The sequence below is a fragment of the Rutilus rutilus genome (genome assembly GCF_951802725.1).
Source record: "Rutilus rutilus genome assembly, chromosome: 25".
NCBI classification, from domain to species: domain Eukaryota; kingdom Metazoa; phylum Chordata; class Actinopteri; order Cypriniformes; family Leuciscidae; genus Rutilus; species Rutilus rutilus.
In genome coordinates this window covers 24,966,279-24,988,190 of record NC_140229.1, presented here as the reverse complement: position 1 = coordinate 24,988,190, position 21,912 = coordinate 24,966,279, and the positions used below count along the sequence as shown (strand labels likewise).

Below are 21,912 nucleotides of genomic sequence, written 5' to 3'. Positions count from 1 at the left end.
CTTCTACTAAATACTGAGCAAAGGGTCTGAACACTTAGGACCATGTGATATTTCAGTTTTTTCTTTTTTAATAAATGTGCAAAAATGTCAACAATTCTGTGTTTTTCTGTCAATATGGGGTGCTGTGTGTACAATAATGAGGAAAAAAAATGAACTTAAATGATTTTAGCAAATGACTGCAATATAACAAAGAGTGAAACATTTAAGGGGGTCTGAATACTTTCCGTACCCACTGTATATATGTGTGTGTGTTCACTAACAAGTCTAAAGGCACAAGGCTGAAATCTATTCTGTTTTGAATGTGTGGTTCACAGTTTTGACAGCAGTGTGTTAGCATTTGAACAAAGTGCTGTAGATCCACAGTGTTGTGGTTAAAGTCATGGGATAAGTGTGTAGAGTTTTGAAAACTGTGTTCAAGCAATGAAAAACGAACTAGAGTTTGGTCCACATGAACTGCTGCTGTGCAGACTGTAGTTAGAGTTTTGCACATGTGACTCCAGTCGTTTAGCAATTGAAAAAAAACTGTAATAAAGGTACTGTGCATGAATCACTAGTGTATACTCTTTATTTGATCAAAATTATGACATTATCCCTCACTAAATACATTATAAACAGTTCAGGGCGCTAACATTTTTTAATGTTTTTGAAAGAAGTCTCTTATGCTAGGGGAACAAAAGAGGCTATTACGAATGTATTTTATATTGCACAATAAAGTTTGAAAATATATTGAGCCCACCACCACTTTAACAGCTGATGATTTCGCTAACTACTTCACATACAAAACTATAACAATCAGCAGTCAGGTCTCAGCATCACACGGGAACTCAAACCAACCACATCCACTGACAGCTAACAATCTCCTCTCACAGAAGTAATAGTCTCGGAAACACTTTAGTTTAGGTCCAATTCTCACTATTAACTACTTGCTTATTAGCATGCATATTACTAGGATATTGGCTGATTATTAGTACTTATAAAGTGCATATTAATGCCTTATTTTACTTTCTTTGCCACTGCTGTCTGTGAAAAATGGATGCGCGTCTGTGCCGCTGCGCGCTCAATCTACTGCGCGTTTTCGCTTGTCAGCTCGTGCACCACAGCAATAGGCGTTACTATATTTAGTTTAAAGTCCCTGTAAAGGCAATTCTAAAAAAAAATTCTAAACACATTATAAATGTTAGAAATGTATTGATAAAACATATTACAAAGACTGTGAACTGTGAAGTACTGAATTGTGGAGTTAGACCGTTAAACAGTTTTTCACCATTGCTGTGTTCTGGATTTTTTGGGCGGGGCTAAAACGGGGGCTCGATGACGCACTGGAGCCCCTGAGCTCCTGGACACGCCCCTACTTGATGACGCACTGGAGCCCCTGACGCTGCCCCTCCCCTAACAATATAGCACATTCATTCACATCAGTTTGCCGATCGCGAGTTACTGTCAGTACTATTAGTTACTACAGCCTACAGTTTGCTAGCTAGCTATGCCTTCGTCACGGAAATGAGTACTACCTGGATGCGATCATGTACAAAACAGATCGGTGTCCTTATTTAAATTTCCGAAAAACGATCACATCAAGAAGAGGTGGATTAATTTTGTGAAGAGCCACCTTGATGGAGAGCTTAGGATCACCGCCAAAATCCGCCTCTGTAGTGATCATTTTACACAGGATAGTTTTATAAACTTTCGTCGGAGACAACTGGGATTCACTGATAATCCGCTGTTACTGGTGAATGGGGCCGAACCGATTATCTCCCGCCTCGGCCTTCATCCTCCCGTCGCGCCGACAACTGGTGCCATCGTCGGCTGGCTTTCGTCAGCTTTCCCACGAGTGGGCGTGGTTTCAGCGCAGCCTGTGGACACGCCCCCAGCGTTTGAGAGCAGAGACTACTGCTCATTTTAGCAAGATTTTGATAGCTTATTTTATGTACTTGCCGGCTTTTTTTATCATTCAAATTTGGCTGGGTGGCTAATAACACCTTTTTCTGTGGTGTGACCAACTCAGAAAACATACTTAATTTTGACTTTACAGGGACTTTAAAGGCCCACTGAGGTGCCTTGGAACGCAGAGCTTTGAATGATGCGTTGACGTAATTTCCATTGAAACAGGAAGCTAAGGCGGGACATATTGAATGGCTCCTCCCCCTTTTCAAATAGCTAATAGTGTTTAGTTTACCTCACAGACTGCATGTCGTACTTGACAGCACCATGGAAGCAAATCCGAGCGCTGATGATACGTTGGATTCAATAGTAGAGGTGAGAATAAATTCTAGCTATTTCATTCTTAGCCAACGCACAGTTGGAAAACGGAATAAAACTCGAGTGTTTGAGCAACCGAACACACATCTCCAGCTCATGTTGCTCCGTGACGCGCCAATGGTCGCTTTGGCCAGGTGGTGTTTATAGCATAGGGGGCGGAGCTTTAGATTCTAGAGAGCATTTGATTGGACAGAAGATGTGATGAGAAGCTGAAGTCGAGGTGATGTCATAAAAATTCGTGATCCATTTTAGCGGAAGTGAGAGACTGTAAGTTAATGCTTGTATCTCCTAAATGCGAATTTTGTCATTGTTTTGGAACACACCAGCTTATTCATAACCTTAAGGCTAACATATTCATACTAAAAGCAAAAAAACCTGCATTTTGATTTATCATTCCAGTTTTTAGATACATTTAATTAATAGACAGCTTTATTTTTATCCCCATTATACTTTCTGTTGTCAGTGTTTCCTTGTCTGGACACAAACACTGTGCACATTGTGTGGTATCGGTTGTTGGTATCAGAGCATTTTTTTGAGTAAGTGGACACGAGTACAGCATGGAGCTGATATACAGTAGTCTGTTGGAAACCATTCTGTATTTATTATTAATCAAAGTGAATGCTATATTCTGTATGTCAATATAATATATATTTGACATGACAGGACACATCATTTTGTTGACATATTGAGTTACAACAAGGAAATAAATAAATTATTTGAGAAAATGGAAGAAGTGTGAGGTTGCACCAACATGTCATTGAATGCTTCTTAACAGGTTTGACTTTGAATTTGAATTCATCATTATTCCAAAAAAAATTTTTTATTTTTATTTTTTTTGTCCAGTATTGCCCCGGTCCTCAAGATTCAGTGATATTCATTCTTTTCACATCACTGCGGATCTAAAATGCTGCATGTTTGCTTTTGTATTCAGTGCACTGACTGAAGCGTAACTCTTGTCAGCTCTTCCCTGGACTTTGTAACATTAGCATGAGCAGAAAAACTCACAATCTGCTCCCTAGGTCATGAATCAGTATATAATTTACATGAATCCAGGCACTGGTAAGGACAATAAAGGCCCTGCCTCACTACACATCGGGACATGACAACATCCTCATTGTACAACATCACTACTGGTATTTATGAACAACAACAGAACTGATATCTTTCTGACATATATATATTTTTTTTAATGTCATTTAGAGTACATTATGATAAATACATTGATTTTTACATTACATTAAACTTTTCAGCGGTAATTAAAATATAAATGTTAGCTAGATTATGTTCATGTCACAACTCGGCTGTATACAAATGCAGGAAGATGAAGGAAGCAGGTTCAAAAGTCTTTAATGATCCACACTGACGATATTTCAAATAAGGCAGGCAAAAGAAACACGACCGTGACATAGATGAGACTGGACAACTAAGGGGCTGTTTACATGAAACCGGTTTCAAATAAAAACGTAAAACTTTGTATGCGTTTTGGTCGTTCGTTTACACGACAACAGCGTTTTGGGTGCCTGAAAACGCAAACTTTTGAAAACGGATTTCGAAGTGCACATTTTTTGAAAACGGTCTCCATGTAAACAACAAAAACGAGAATCTCTGAAGACGATGACATCATGCACGTTCGGTCTATAGTGTTTCATCGCCATCTACTGGCCTGGCAGCAGAATACAGCGTTTTTAGTCGTTTTCGTGGATCCGTGTGAATGGGGATCGTTTTGACGATGATGTCATCTGTACGCGGAAAACTCAAAGGATATCGTTATCGTGTAAAAGTAGACACGCCTTCAGTCTGCCTGGACCTGTTTGTCCAAGAGTCTGTGAACTTCCTGTTGTGGTGTATTTATCATCTTAAGCTCAGGAAAATGTACAGATGTTTCCTATTTGTAACCCATCCCTGACCTTTACAGTACCGACATTTCAAAAATGTCCCCGTCTACAGTCAGTCAGGATGTGTAACTTTAATGATGCTGTCAGCAGAGCCAGTAAACGAAGTAAGGTATTGACATTGGAGACACTATTGGTCACACATTGGGGAACACTGACTGCAGATAGAGTCATAAAATACCTGCTTAAAAATGAATCTCCAGGCCAGCTGCCCTTCCATTGGAACATATGGATGAGAGTCATGGCTAATAACAGCCATCGCCACACAAAGGAAGCCATCTGCCTGCCTCACAAGGGGATCAAACACACTTCTCCAGCCAGAGCAATATCAGTGTCTGTGCAGGACAACACCTGGGGTACGGGCCCAGTGTCTGCTGGTGAGCACACGAACTGAACGGGCAATAGAGAACCAGAGTTTGAGCTAAATGATTGTGATTAGTGTAATAGCCTGTAATGCTAATAATAAATGCTAATTAATGCTAATTATATGATCTGTATAAATGTTATTTTCTTTTTATTTCCATAGTTTATGTTTTATTTCTGTCATGTGCTTCTTTTTTTTTATGCTAACTTTAAAATTAATTTGTTTTGTATATATTTTTTTGTTTTGTTTATCATCTTACGTTTAGATTTTATTTTACATTATCTAAACTCAAAGATGACTTTTAATAGTTTTATTTTCAGTTAATGATAACCGTAGTTGTAGATTTTGGCTAATTTGAGTATTCACTCAGTTTGGGTAGCTGATTAAATTTGTGCTTGTATTTATTAATAAATGTGTATTTCACATAAATTAAATTAAATTATTTGCATGATCAATATTCTAATAATATTTTAAAAGCGTTGCAGGTAATAGTGAATACTTGAGTTTGACAAAAGCAGCTCACTGTAAAAATCATGTGGTAACGGGATTGCATGCAAAATGTGGGCAGCTATTATAACTTTTGTGTCGTTTCCTTATAAAGGTCCAAAAATGCAAGTTTTTCATCAGGTGTGTGATGTTTTTTTTTTTTTATATGATGTCATTACGTTTCTGTCTTGCTTCCAGCCAATCGCTGCATTAAAGATCATGGTTTGGAGTATCGATATATCTGCCCTTTCTAATGAACACGTGCAGTAATCTCAGACAAATTAATCCAGATATTTTAATCAATTCCGCAAAATTGGTTTAAAACAACCACATTATCCAGAGATCAGTTATCACAAGATCTGGCATCTGTAAATTTGTCTCAGATGTATTGACAGGTACGAAGAATGGACCCATGGTCTCACTTTAAAGTACACTGGATTTGTGCATTTATTGCTTTATAAAACTTGTGTACATTTTACACTGAAAGAGTCATGCAGTTTTATTCGTTTCTTTTGCACGTTTGATGTTACATCTCTGAATGTTTCCCAGATTGTTCACACATTGCAGTACATTCTAGCAACTTCAGGGCAGTTTTCTTGCATGATATTAGCATGCTTTACACACAACTTTTCCAAGAGTCTCTGATAAATATTGGTTACCCTACTGTGCTCTCACTGATTATTATTGTTATTGCTGTTCATCCTTGCCATTGTGAAGAAGAAAGAAAGTTTGAAGAAATGTAAAGCGCTTGTCTGAAACGTTTACCGTCTCAGCCATGTCGAGTGTGTGTGTGTGTGTGTGTGTGTCATTGGCATGCATAGCCGCGCTCTGCTCAGCTGTCGCCGGTTGGTTGAGCAGGTGGGGAATGACCATCTGTAAATGAGCTGTTTCGCACACAACAATGAAAAGATTGATGCAATTAATTTTTCATTATGTGCCTTCACCACGGATCCTAATCATTTTAAATCGTGCATGTGAAGAGCAGAAAAGTGGCATTTGTAACAGTGCGTTCAGACAGCTCCAGTGGGAACTTTTTCAAAGGCTTTATTATGTGTGCATTAAACAACCTTTTTGCTTTCATCTGGGCTCTGCGATGAAGCCCTGTGTCCTGATCAAAAGCTAAAGTGCAACTAGTGTGTTTTTTTATATGAATAAATAAGACTTCTGGGTGGGAATAACATCATTCATATTCCTTCTTTGCCCGATTCCCTAAAAAATGCAGTATGTGCAAGGAGAAAAGAAATCAGACCTTTCCCAAAGGAGCTGCGAGTCTGTAGGATTTTGTATTTTTTGTATTTTTTGTTGGCAAACAGAAAAGGTCAAAATAAGTTCATTGCATCAGCTTAAACTTTTGACAAACAGAATAAGCAATCTGCCAGATAGAGTACTGGAGGACAGCATGTGATATTCATTTGCTGAAGTGCCCTATAGGGGGCCCTCAAGAGACAGTGCTCCGGTATAAATGCCTGAGGAAATAGAAGTAGAAGAACTACAGCAAAAGTCTGCAGAAAACATCTTCATTATTTTTCACCTGTTTACACCAATTGCTGTAGCAAATGATGACACTTTACTTTTAAAGGAATAATTTCCAAAAAAAAAAGTACTTACCCTGAAATCATTCCAAACCCAAACTACTGTGTTTCTTCTGTTAAACAAAAAAGAAGTTTGGCAGAATGTCTGAGCTTCTGTTTTCCATGCAACAATATTGGATGGTAATTTACACTGTCACGTTCTGCAAAAATCACACCTTAAAAGAACCTTGATGTGGTTCTAAACTCAAAGAATACAAGAAGTGGACATTCACTGCATCTATTTTCTAAATGCTTAATAATCTTATTATGATTGCTTCATCAATGCATGCTTTATTTTTAAGTTCATTCTTCTGCCTCCATTGAATCAACAACCGATGGATAGAACAAACAAAAATACAGCAACACAGCAAAAAAAAAAAAATCTGTCGCTATTTTTGTTACATCGCAACTTTTAAAATAACGGTTCTTTATTGGAATCCTTTAAGGTTCTATGAACTCGTATTTTGATATTCTGTTCATGTTCCTTTAGTTCCTGTTTCCCTACTCTGGGGTGCGTTTCCCGAAAGCATCGTTGGCCAACTATGGTCGCAAGTTCCGTCGTTACCAATAGAGTTCAATGGACATTGCGATGAACTTGCGACCATAGTTGGCCAACGATGCTTTCGGGAAATGCACCCCTGTTTAGTTTAGATTTCTCTGGTTACGCATTATGTCCTCCTTTGTTTCTACCCATTAGTTTTAGCTGTGTCTAGTTTGGTTTCCTTTGTTCTACCCCTGTATTTATAACTCTCTGTTGTTCTTTGTCAGTTCTTATTGACGAATATTGTGGTTTTTGTTTCTCCTGCCTGTTTGTTTGGGGTTATTAATAAAGACTGTGGGCCCTATCATACAGCTGGCGAAATGCAGCCAGACGCAGTTATCATTTTCACGTCCTGCGCCACGTTGTTTAAATAGCAAATGCTTTTGCGTCTATTTGTTCCAGGTGTGTTCAGGCGCATTGTTGGTGCGTTGCTATTTTGAGGCAACTGAAGTCAATGGCGCAGGATATATATATATATATATATATATATATATATATTGTTATTTAAAGAGCACATTAGTTATGTGTGGCTATAGGTGGGTCCACACTTTGTCCCGTAGATGGTCTGCTTGCGCTTTAACCTCGCGCACAAGCAGATCCGTTTCCTCGCTAGCAAAGCGTTCAGTTTTTCCGCTTGCAAATTCCGTCATGTAAATAGCGAAACTGCCATGGCGTGAGCGCAACTGGCTTTTAAAGGGAATGGGAGATGAGACTCTGATTGGTTTATTGCACGTTACGCCCAAAACACACCCATTACTCATTAAGAGAATAGGGACAACGCTTTTAGACCATGCACCGGGTGCACCAACCATTTTTCCCATTGTTAAACTAGCAAAAGTGGATTCGGACACGACCTACTGTAAGTGCACTTGAGCCATGTGCTTTAGACCATGTGCTTAAATCCTTAAAATAGGGCCCTGTGTGTTGTTGTACTCCTTTGTCATTGTGTGATTACCACAGCCACGCTGTTACACTTTAACATCCATTAACTTCGTCATACTTAAATCGTCATCTACTTTGCCTGTGTAAATAACAAGCATTCCAGATTTAAAAAAAGCCAACAAGAGGCTGTAATGCACAACATGGTGACAAGGGTCGTGTGTCTTCGCTGAACTTCTACAACAAACTTTAAAAAACTGAGGAGGAGGGCAGAAAATGTAGGCTTTACATGGATGTGGTCTGCTCTGAATTGTGGGTAATAAGATACAGTTCAGATGCCCTCGAGCGACAGATCTGCAGCATGTCTAAATCCACAGTCATTTGCATCTTGAGTGCTGCCAGACATGTTCACTGTGGTGCGGTCCTCATGAATACAGAGCAAGTTTAAAAATGCTTGCTTGCCTCAATTAGACTGCTAACATTATGAATTTGGACCAAAGGGATAATTATAATTTGTGAGGATTTGAAGGGAAAATAATAAAGTCATTGACAGAGACTGGCTAATCTGAGAGCAGTACAATTTCAAAAGTATCTCATTTCAAGTGCATATATGAACACAAGAAATTAAGTTGGTCCCATTTGATGTTTCAATTCAAATTTATTTGACCATGTAGTTTATTAAAATGCTTCTTTGTCATCTACAGCTTGATAATCTGTTTTGCAAGTCACAATACAGTCTTAAAAATAAATGTTCTTTGTCCATAAATGTCCATTCTCTGGCCCAGAATTCTCAGCACAGCTGGTTAAGTGTGCTGGCAAAGACTGGCGCATTTGTATTCCATTCCATAGAGCTCGATTATCAGCCCCACTGTGAAAACCAAACCATATTTGGGCCAGTTTTGCCCAATGGTGGAAAGCGGCTTATGGTGCCATGAAGAACCTTTAACATCCATGGAGTAATTCAATTGCGCTAAAGGTTCTTTGCTATGGAATAGGTTCCTTAAATGATTTAATGATTCTTATATATATATATATATATATATATATATATATATATATATATATGAATATGAATTTCAATGAATTCAATGAACTTCAATGAATAGTTAATATATATATATATATATATATATATATTAGTGCTGTCAACGTTAACGCGTTAACGCATGCGATTAATTTTTGTCTGGTTTAACGTGTTAAAATATTTAACGCAATTAACGCAGCATCCGTCTTTTCTGCCATCCGTTGGCTAGCTTTACATTATATGATCACGCTCTTATTCATTTAAATGCTTTTAAACATTTCAAGCGCGGCAAGACAAAAGAGAAAGCGCTGTCTGTGAATGTCTTTATGTGACACACACACACACACACACACACACACACACACACACACACACAATGCATAGACAGGGCGCCAGAATCCAGTTCTCTTTCGCGCTTGAACTAACAATAACAATCCCAAAATGTCAGTTTTGTCGATTATCCTCATAAGAGCAGTCTTAAATGATTTATATAAAGTCTAAAATGAACGAAGAGTTGCGAGAGAATGAGGCGCGCGTGTGAGATCCATAGACAGTACGGTATATAAACGGTGAGATCCGCGTCACGCGTGTCTGTCTGCTCTTAAAGGGACAGCAGCCAATAAAGCTTCCTGTCAGTAAAGTTAAAGAACAAAGGGAACAGAGAAAATGACTCACTGCTGTTGACTAAATAACTTTTGTAGCTTTAATAAGGATTAACTATTTAATTTATAGTTTATGCAGTGCAGACTGCATATAACTTTGATAACTTTATTACAGTATATTTCCTAACTGTTAAGACAGGAAGGGCACGAATAAATATGACATTTATTATGGGTTTATGTTAGCATTGTTTTAAGTTCACTTAAATTAAAAAGTGTTATATTTTTGAAGCCTAATAAATGTGAAAAAGAAAAAAAAATCAGTAGCTGTATTAATATCAGTAATACTGGCCTTCATTCATAAAAAGATGCCATTAAAAAAATATTTAAAATATACTGTCTTTATGTTGTTTCTACATTAATTTGATTAACTGTGAAATTATTACATTATAAAATATATTAAAAACGTACAAAAACATTTCTTTTTTTATTGCGATTAATTGCGATTAATCACAGAAAAAATGTGTGATTAATCTAGTTAAAGTTTTTAATCGATTGACAGCACTAATATATATATATATATATATATTAACTATTCATTGAAGGGTCTGGGAAGCCCATAATGGTTCTTCTATTGCATCGATGTGAAAACTCCTTTTTGAATACCTGTGAACTTACATGATAACTACATGTGTACATAGTATGTAACTACAGTGTAAGTACACATTGGTACATAGTATCTACAGCTGTAATATTTGTGTAACTACACACAGAATGGAATGTGTAAGTACAAATGTGTAACAGGACATTGGCAACAACACTTTTTTCACTTCAGGAAGTACACACGTGCAACAGAAAGGTAACACTTTATTTTACAGTGTCCTTTTTACATATGTTACATGTACTAACCATAGTAATAAGAGTAAATGATGCATAATTACATGCAACTAACCCTCAACCAAATCCTAATCCTACCCTAACCCTAGAGCAAGTACATGTAGTTGTTTAATATTACTCAGTACTTAAATATATAATTACACTGTAACAATGACACCTTAAAATAAAGTGTAACCAAAAGGAATTATGTAACAACAATTTGTATTTACACAAGTTGTTCCACTTCCACGTGCAATCTTAAATACTGCAGTTATCAGTTTGGATATAAATGTATTTCATTTCAAACCATGTCAGTATGTTAAAAGCAGATTTAGTTTCACAATGGCAGAGTATTTCTATTTTTATTTTTTCAGTTTGTGACCTTGTGCTGTTCTAGTGTTAACCCAGCTACAGGTAGACTAAAGTTTTACTAAAGAATCTGTTACCCTGTTGAGTGTAATGTGGGAATCATCATGGTTTCCATAAAGTTTCAGGGTATTCCAAACTGGTAACTGCAGAATTTAAGACCGCTTGTGGAAGTGGAAACTCTTGTGTAAATACATATTGTTGTTGCAAAATTGTAGTTACATAATTCCTGTTACACATGTGTGCTTACTGAAGTGAAAAAAGTGTTGTTACTTACACATACCATTCTGTTGGTTGTTACACATGTGTAGTTACACAAATATTACAGCTGTAGATACTATGTACCAGTGTGTACTTACACTGTAGTTACATACGATGTACACATGTAGTTACCATGTAAGTTCACAGGTATTAGGGCCACTTAATATAAAGTGGGACCATACAAAATATTCTGTATATTATATAAATGTTCTTCAGAATAAGAAAACCTTGCTCTTTTAAGGACTCTTATGGAACACAGAAATAGAATTGTACTGATTGCTCTATTCCATGCAATTATTCCCACATTGAGGCTTTCAAGCTTCAAAAAGAGTGCAAAAGCACCATATATGGTTCATATACATAGGTAGTCAATTTTACTCATGCACAAGCCAATGTTTGTTGGAAATATTATTCTCACTGAATAATAGTGTGCACCCTTCATATGTTTTTTCGCTTGTTTATATATAGGCCCTATTATGGGCCAAAAGTTTGGAATAATTAAGATTTTTGGTTTCACTTTATTTTAAGGTTTCATTGTTACAGTGTAATTATATATTTAAGTACTGAGTAATAATAATTAACAACATATACAGTACTTACTATAGTGTTAGGATAAGGTTTTGGTTGAGGGTTAGTTGCTTGTAATTATGCATAATTTACTGTTATTACTATGGTAAGTACATGTAACATATGCAACAAGGACACTGTAAAATAAAGTGTTACCAGATTTTTTTGATAACACTTTATTTTAAAGGTACACGTGTTACATGTACTTACTGTAGGACCAAACATTAAATTACATTAACAATTAAAAATTACAATTAACTAACCCTATAGGGTAACACTTTATTTTACAGTGTCATTGTTACACGTTACATGTAGTTACTGTAGTAATAACTATAAATTATGCATATGCAATTAACCCTTAACCAAACACCCATCCTAACCTTAACCCTATAGTAAGTACATGTAGTTAATTATTATTACTCAGTAATTAAATGTATAATTACACTGTAACACTGACACCTTTAAATAAAGCGTAACCCCCTATAGTAAATATATGTTGTTAAATAATATTACTCTCTACTTAATCATGTATTTCTGATTTCAGCTTTGATCACAGGAATAAATTACATTTTTAAATGTAATACAATAGGAAACAATTAATTTAAAATTGTAATAATATTTTAAAATATTGCTGTTTTAACTGTATTTTTAAATAAATGCAGTCGGTGCAGAAGAGACTTCTTTCATATATATATATATATATATATATATATATATATATATATATATATATATATATATATATATATATATATATATGTATATGTATATATATATATATATATATATATATATATTTTTTTTTTTTTTTATGTTTCCGAACTTTCGACAGGCACTGTGTGTGTGTGTGTGTGTGTGTGTGTGCCCTTGTTTATATTACATTGTGGGGACCAAATGTCCCCATAAGAATAGTAAAACCTGAGATCACCTACATTGTGGGGACTAGCCAGCGGTCCCCACTTTTCAAAAGGCTTATAAATCTCACAGGATGAGTTGTTTTGAGAAAGTAAAAATGCAGAATGTTTCCTGTGATGGGTAGGTTTAGGGGTAGGGTTAGTGTAAGGGGATAGAATATACAGTTTGTACGGTATAAAAACCATTACGTCTATGGAGAGTCCCCACAAAGATAGTGAACCAGACATGTGTGTGTGTGTGTGTGTGTGTGTGTGTGTGTGTGTGTGTGTGTGTGTGTGTGTGTGTGTGTGTGTGTGTGTGTGTGTGTGTGTGTGTGTGTGTGTATTATTAATATTAATAATGTTTGCCACATTCTCAAAAATAATTCTAAGCAAAAGTAATTTGTAAAAGCCATGGCGATTCTAATCTCCACATAAACCCAATAAAACGTTTAAAAGGCTATTTTTTTTTATACTGCATCTGCATCCATTATGATTATAATAGTGTTATTTGTAGAACATAAGCAACACTAATAGTGTTTTTAACCTGCAACTTGCTGTCAGGTTTTTTTTTTTTTTTTGACCACAAATTTATGATTATTGCTTTACAAAGGTGTCCTTTCCCAGATTACACACTGATGGTCATTACAATAGCCAAGCTGATGTTATACATCAAATCGCACACATTCTGTTTTAATTACAAGCGGTCATGTGACTCTTCAGTGTTGAGCTGTTGTGGCATCAGAACTGCTAACCTTCAGGATGGTCTCTCCGCTACAATTATATCCATGGGCTAAAATGTATCCATTAAATATAAAAAAAATCGGCAGATTGGAAGAAACATAAACCTTCCTTTCCCTGCCGGCAAGGGGCTACTTTGTAGGTGTATCCGTACAGCAGTGGATCAATACTAATGGGAGCATGGTGTAACTTACCCATTTAATTACACCTCCATCTCACTGCTATAAACAGACATGATAGTGCTCCCTAAAAGAGCTTAGTCTCTTGCAAGAAGATCCCCAACACATGCACACACAACACATCTGTCTGCCTTATGTCTCTGGAGGCCTCAGCTGTGTCATACAATAAGGAATGCTGCCCCCTACTGGTACGGCACATTATTTTAAAGTCCTGTTCCACATACATGTATATACACATATGTGACCCTGGACCACAAAACCAGTCACAAGTCGCACGGGTATATTTGTGGCAATAGCCAACAATACATTGTATGGGTCAAAATTATCGATTTTTCTTGTATGCCAAAAATCATTAGGATATTAAGTAAAGATCATGTTCCCTGAAGATATTTAGTACATTATTTTTGTGAGTGAATGCAGCTCAATTGTGAACATAAATGGACAACTTTAAAGGCGATTTTCTTAATGTTTTGATTTTGTTGCACCCTCAGATTCCAGATTTACAAATATTTTTATCTCGGCCAATATTCTCGTATCCTAACAAATCATACATCAATGGAAAGCTTATATATTCAGCTTTCAGCTGATGTATAAATCTCGATTTCATAAAATTCCCATGTGACTGGTTTTGTGGTCCAGGGTCACATATCATTATAGCAATTACACTAACTGGGTAATAACTAGGCACTGTCCCTGAACCTACCCCTAAACCTTAACTTAACCCAAGTAACCTTATATGACCTACTACTTTCTTAGGTCTGTATTTAAGCACACGTGTACTGTAAAATAAAGTACAACCACCAAAGGTCTTTTTAAAGTACCTTTATTACTTTCATAATTTTGGTTAAAATCTACCTTTTTTTACATAGTTGACCCTTTGCTGTTTAACATTGATTTATATCCAAGTGATTTTCGTGTTCACTTATTTATCCAACAGATATTACAAAACAGGATAATGGAGTTTAAATGTGGAAGATAAAATTCATTCATCAACATCATTTTAAACAGTTGGTAGGCTACAATGATCAATAAATTAATTGATTTAACTTAATTAATACAGTCTTGATCTTTGTGTTTCAAACCAACTAAACCGTTTGTAAAGAAAACAAGCCTCTTTCTGATATGCTATTTTAAACATAATAAATCTGAATACTTGGTCATGGAAATGATTATTAGCCTATTTTTTGTTTTTAATTCTTATAGATTAGATGCATTTTTAGGGGTTTTAGAGAACTGAATATTTAAACATTTCCAAAATGTGTCATTATTCAATGGTAACTAAAAACAAATTGTACTGGTTAATGCAACCTGGTCTCACAGGATTCCGTGAAATGTCCACGGGCCCTTAACTCAAAATCCGTGGAGCCATCACGGAATCGCCCCAAATTCCGTGATGCAGCCACGGATATTACTCCAATGCAAGTCAATGACACTGACCTTCCGTGGTCCACACACGGATAACCGTTTCAATGACGGAGTACAGATCTCACTCAACGGATGTGCTTTCTCATTTGGAAACGCAACATTTGAAGTATTTGTTTCTTTTCCAACATTAAATGCCATAATGACGTTAACCTGACTGTTATTGTAGCTATTGCATTGTCCTGTCATCATAAAATTTCGGTTTGTTTCAGTTAGCCTAATCAAAGTCCCGTGATGACACCACGGACCTCAACAACCTGACCTCACTCATGGACGTTGTAATGTTGCTGGCTTGTTTAGGAACTTATAAGCTTTAGGTCGACTGTGTTGCAATGGCATGTAATTAACTTGACATTTTGTCTCGTCCTGTCATCATAAAATCCAGTTTGATGGCGTTTTACACCTATTGCTCGCTTGTCAGATCTAAAATCTGTGACAGGAGCACGGAGTGAGTCTGTGGTGAGACCACGGATAACTCCAACGCGCAAGTCAATGACACTCATCTTCCGTGGTCCACACACGGATACCCGTTTCAATGACAGAGAACAGATCACACTCAATGGACGTGCTTTCTCATTTGGAAACACAACATTTTAAGTACCTATTTATTTATTTTCCAACACCAAATACCATAAAGACTTTAACCTCTCTGTTATTGTAGCTATATTGCATTGTCCTGCCATCATACAAATTCAGTCTGATTTTGTTAGCCTAACTGAAGTCCCGTGATGGCACCACGGACCTCAACAACCTGACCTCACTCACTGGATGTTGTAATGTTGCTCACTTGTTTAGACACTTGAAAGCTTTATGTCGACTGTGTTGCAATTTTGTCTTGTCCTGTCATCATAAAATCCAGTTTGATGGCGTTTTACACCTATTGCTTGCTTGGCTATAGTCAGATCTAAAATCTGTGATAGGAGCACGGATTGAGTCTGTGGTGAGACCACGGATAACTCCAACGTTCGTGATATGGTCACGTAATTTAATCTAATGATTCGTGCCACGGACACGTTTATTTCGTTATTTTTCGTCTTTCGTGATCACAGCTCGATTCTTTCTGCCTGTCGGCTGCAGCAGAGAAGCTGTTTAATCAACATTTATTCACGAGATCTTATCTTATCGTGGTGGTTTATGTATTTTTTTTTTAATGTTATTATTTCGGTCTTATTGCCAGGGAAGCTGGATTGCTTTGCTGTTTATTTATATTTTTTTAAATTATATTTTATCAGTAGGAAATCGCGCTGAAGAAGTCTCGTTCCGAACACATCGCGATATTTGGCATCAGTTCACGTGTGTCAGCTGTTGGTAAGTAGCCTAGTAAATAAATACCTAAATACGCTGTCCTAATAATGTGTGATATAATGTCTTTTCTGTTTGTCGATATTAATCTGCCATTATATCTGCCATTTCCACGGAGACTTTGCTTCATTGCTTTCTAATTCAAAATAGGGTGATTAAACACTGCCTGTCACGTGACGTGCTATAGGCCTAGATATTCATATCAGATTAAAAATAGTACAATTAGTTCCAAAGTTGTATTTGTAGTAGAAGCACAGTAAAAACAACACTTACCATGCTTTTACCACAGTAACATTAGTTTTAGCTGTGATAAGTGTAGTAAAAAGACAGTAATCACAAAACTTACCATGCTTTTACCACACTATTGGTAGTTTTAATGTGATACTTATTGTAAATGCACAGTAACCACAACACTTACCATGCTTTTACCACAGTAACCCTAGTTTTACTGTGATAGGGTGTGGTAAAAGGACAGTAACCACAAAACTTACCATGCTTTAAACCTCAGTAACCTTAGTTTTACTGTGATTGCTGTAGTAAAGGACAGTAATCACAAAATTTACCATGCTTTTACCTCTGTATTGATAGTTTTAAAGTGATATTTGTTGTAAATGCATATTAACCACAACACTTGCCATGCTTTTAATGCTTTATAATGTAACATCCAATATTTGTAAGGTAAATCAGTACTTTTTCCTTTAAATAATCCTATATATTATACATAATGATATTTTATTTTCTCTTTTTACAGCTGAAAAGACCAAAAGGACCTGGAAGTAAACGGAGGAGACGGACAGCTGCAAAGGCAAATATTCACAATGGTATGTATGTGTTGGTTTTAACCCTAAATCAAACATTTTATCAAGCATTTGTTGTTTCTTAAAAAACCCATAGCCCAGTCAGTACAAACATAGTCTGAAAGTCTTAATAATTCACAAGATTTAACAAGTTGTCAAATTCGTATGATACTCGTACATATTTGTATACTCGTACACAATCCTGCAGCTTTTACTCCTAGTACTGTCATTGGCTACTGCCTCAAATTCCTGTACATATTTATCGCGATATTTGTAAATCAGTTGCGCCCCTTCTTGGAAAGTTTCCCCGTCTGTTTATGTTCCAGTGATACATGATGTCTCTCCACACCTCATAACCTACTGTACCTCTGTTTGCAAGAGTGGAAAAGCTTATCTGACTTGTCACATGACATCAGATACTCGGTTATTTTGTCATAATCAGATCAGTTACACTGCTGATAACTGTCCCGTTTGCATGTAAATCATTTTCATATGATTATTGCTTGCTATTAAAGACATGCTTTTATTCATAGAAATGCCCACATATCAGTGAACTTATAACATAAAAATGCTTTTAACATTTAATTATGCAACACTCTTTACAGAAAACATATCATACAGTTATAAACTGACTATTTCCAAGTAATGTATTAAAATGACCTTCCTTTCTGTTTTGCAGGATTGCTTAGTCCTTTTTTTTAAAGCTCTACCAATATCAAACTCAACAGCTCTTTTAAGAGCCAACCATTACAAGAGCTACTAGTGAGTCGCAGCGAATCTTGCCGTGATCAGCCCTTCCCAGGTGAAGTTTCTAGAATATTGCAATCAGTATTTACTCATCAAGTGTTCTCTCCTGAATCATATGGTAAATTAACTTATTTAATACTGTCTTAATTTATGTTTCAGGAACAATAGTAATTGCACATAGAGTAAGTCGAGACTTTCTTGTTTTACAGCAGAGAAGGAAGACCAGTCCTTATATCAACGCAAGCTAATCGAATAAGTCCTTTGTTTCGGGTGAGGAAGGAACATCTGATGCCCAAAGAAGGCAGAAAAGTGCGCGAGTCCATTGGTATGTCTTGTATTGAAACAATGCTGTAATATGTAGTACATAATTTGATGTTGACAATTTTACATTGTACAGGTTATCACTTGGTTTTTGACCAAGTGAAGCTCTTGAAACAATTGACAGAAGAGTATGTTGTCTGGAAAGAAATCAAGCATCACTGGCAAAGGCTCAAAAGAGACCATGCCTTTCTTAAAAATCTTTTAAAATATGTTGCTGTTGATATGGGTAAAACAGTTTTTGTTCAGTACTTAGCTTATATTATGTGCTCCAATATTATATTTTATATATATATATATATATATATATATATATATATACTTCAATGTGTATATTATATAATGTACTGACTGCTGCTTTGTAAATTTATGTAAGGAACAGGCAACTCTGGCCCTTTGCATTCTACTTTTTGAGGTTAATTAAGAGTTAACCTCCAACCCTAATCGAGCACATCTGAAAATTTTAACCAAAGACTTCAGGTTTATTTCTAGACAATAGGCTGGTGGGTTTGTGGTCGGAGCTAAATCTGCAGGACAGTGGACGCTGAGGGCCAGAGTAAACCATCACTGCTTTAAATCATGCAGAACATAAGCTGACCTGACTATCCATTAAACAACTTCATTTGAATGGTTTCTGTTTTCTGTTTTACTTTCAGACCAGGACTGGAGAACGCCTGACAATGGGATGTTGAGACTTCTTCCTCTGGCTGAGAAAAAGCTACACCACATCAGTGATCACATCTTCTGTTCTTCAACTGAACAAACTGTTTAGAACACGAACACGATAGAGACATGTACAGGGAAGAACAAGAAACCAGTTTAGCTGTGATAATGAATCATTATTTTCCAACACAATATCAAATCTGTTTTCTGTAGGTGACTAAATATGATTCTCTGGCACTAATTTTATGGCTTCAGTAGCTGTGAATGGACTATTATGATGTTAATGTATTTTTGAAGACACATTTTTATTTATCTTGAATCTCATTTGTCTTTTTGCTACTTTATTAACTTTATGCTTTGTCCTCCAATAAAGTGTTGTTTAATAAAGTATGGTGACTATTGTGTATTGAAAGTGGTGTTTGGTACAGTAAATAGACATTTTTATTTGAGAAATTTTAATTTCTTATTTCTTTAGTTTAATTAATTAAAAAATAACTAGGCCTACATATAATTAATAACTTATAAATTACTACATATAATTAATGACCATGATTCTTTTACTTGGGACATAAACAATTTAGATCTGGTTAATGATATCTGGGACAACAATGCAACGAAAGTTGCACATACTTGCATGTATGCCAGTTTGCAGTGAAATAAAAGGAAGTTATGTGAATAACAAGAGGCTGCAGTGGGCTATCTTGCTATAAATACTTAACGCTTAATTGAAGATGATCCATGTTGATCATTCTAGTACATCTACTGCTTTTCGAATGAAAGCATATATCACTGATGTCAGGCATATAAGCAGCAATCGGGGTGAAAAGGAAATGTTGGCACTGTTTTTTTGTTGTTTTACTGAATGGTGCATTATCCTTGTGTAATAGTAATAGTGTGTGTAGATCTGTGTAGATTGTACAGCCCAGCAACGGCCCCCAGAAGAGCAAACAAATGCACATTTCAAATGGCTGTAACTCAAAGTCCGGTTAGTGTATCAAAGAGAAAATCGGCAGGACGACTGCTTATGCTATGTATAATAAATAATGTTGGCCACAGTTTTCAGATATATATGGAAAGCTGGCATAAAGGTTATTTTTAAAGTGCTCACAGTAAAATATCAAATTTTAGCCTGTCCCTCATATATGTCATAAAGGTTTGCACAATGAAGATATCCAGTTGTCCATTAAATATATTATTTATTTAACATTTATTGTTTTATTACTAAACGTTTTATACTACATTACCCACATATCTCTGTCATTCTATCAATGGAACAGGAAACACTGTCCTGTAGTTCATTGAAATGTGCAGACATGCTTAGGGTTAGGGTTAGGATCTCGGTAAAGGAGTAATTTCTCACATTATAGAGACACTTTATAGTTAGCTTAATGTATAACTAATGTAATAATAACACCAAACCATACTTTGTAACATGAAGCGCCAGTTTATATGGGTTAAACGATTGTCCAATCACAGCAAGTTCTGCGATAAAGTCACAGCCAATAAAAACCCAGCTGAACAAATGCGTCACACTTACAGTACATGCCCATTTATGGTAAATGATGACAGATCTCTTCTGGTTCTGGCTGCAGGGATAGATAAATATGTAATATTTAGGCTGTTAAACATGTATTATTTCTAATTAAATTATAAAGCTCATATTTAAAAACAAAAGACTCCTTTGTGTGGTTACATCCAAAAACGAGGTCACATGATCAATGACACAAATTTGCTCATTTGATTAGACTGATGCATAAAAACATTTGAAAGAGAAACTTTTTTCTAAGCAATGTCCTACAGCAGGGGTAGTTTTGCAGTATTTTAATTAAAGATAATTGCATGTAGGCCTACTAAAGTGCTTCTAACATTTACAGTGTATGTATAGTCAAAGATATATCAATTATATTCAAATAAATGTAACAAAAGCACAATGAATGGACACAATTTTGAAAGCTTATTCCAATATTTAATGTCAAACTGTTTAAAGACAAATGTAGTGCCAAAACTACTGCACAACAGTATAAAAATCAGTTAATTAAAAATATCCAGATACAGGGGCAATCTATTATAGTGACACATACATTAACATTAAAAAAAAAATTGCTATGATGAAGTTATATATTTACAAACCAAAGGATGAGATTCAACTTTGTTATGTGAAAATACATTTGTTTCGTCGCTTTAAAGAACAAATAGGCAAAAACATAAGCACAACATTTTACATTCTCAACTTTCATTCTATATCCTTGTGATTATTGGTCACTTTTATTGTAACTATGCAATGAATATGTCCTTTAGCAAAACACCTGATGAACACTGACACTTTTTTATAAAGGCATTAGGCAGAAATCAAGTACAGTTTATGAAGCTGAAAAGAGAAAACAAAATGCTTTAACAATATGGAAAAAGATAAATCACTATATTCAGTATTGGTTCTGCATATATCAAAGAGATCCTGAGGAGGAGTGGGACTCCACATGAAGACTTTCAGAAACTGTGACAGAGCAAAGGGTGCACCTCACTGGACACATCCTACGCATGCCCAAACAACAACACCCAAACACAGTGATGAAGTGGACACCACCAGGAGGATGCAGGAGACAGGGAAGACCAAGGAAGACATGGAGACAGATCTTTCACGAAGACCTGAAGAATGTCAGTGTCCCATGGGAAGATGTGAAGAACCTGGCCACGGATCGAATACGTTGGAGGACAGTTGTTGCCCAGCACAGGACTTGATGATGCCGTTGTGAGTTTATAACTGTAGGATATGTTTTCTGTAAAGAGTGTTGCATAATTAAATGTTAAAAGCATTTTTATGTTATAAGTTCACTGATATGTGGGCATTTCTATGAATAAAAGTATGTCTTTAATAGCAAGCAATAATCATATGAACATGATTTACATGCAAACGGGACAGTTATCAGCAGTGTAACTGATCTGATTATGACAAAATAATCTAGTATCTGATGTCATGTGACAAGTATCATGTATCACTGGAACATAAACAGACGGGGACCAATTTGCAATTAATATAAACTTTCTGACAGTGTGTGGGACATCCGACAACTTTCCAAGAAGTGGGGCAACTGATTTACAAATATCGCAATAAATATGTACAGGAATTGAGGCAGTAGCCAATGACAGCACTAGGAGTAAAAGCTG

At 36.0% G+C, this 21,912-nt stretch overlaps 1 long non-coding RNA gene across 3 annotated transcripts; it reads left to right on the top strand.

Moving 5' to 3' along the window:
- Window positions 1-14,805: 14,805 nt before the first annotated feature.
- On the top strand, window positions 14,806-19,150 carry LOC311285675. Of its 3 annotated transcripts, XR_014626387.1 has the most exons (6): window positions 14,806-15,029; window positions 16,153-16,228; window positions 16,974-17,043; window positions 17,699-17,821; window positions 17,979-18,091; window positions 18,741-19,150. It is a non-coding gene; the product is annotated as an uncharacterized lncRNA (long non-coding RNA). The 3 variants fall into 3 exon arrangements; XR_014626388.1 differs by lacking the exon at window positions 14,806-15,029 and having other exon boundaries at window positions 15,910-16,228; window positions 17,976-18,091; XR_014626389.1 differs by lacking the exon at window positions 14,806-15,029 and having other exon boundaries at window positions 15,910-16,228; window positions 18,741-19,149.
- Window positions 19,151-21,912: the final 2,762 nt, after the last annotated feature.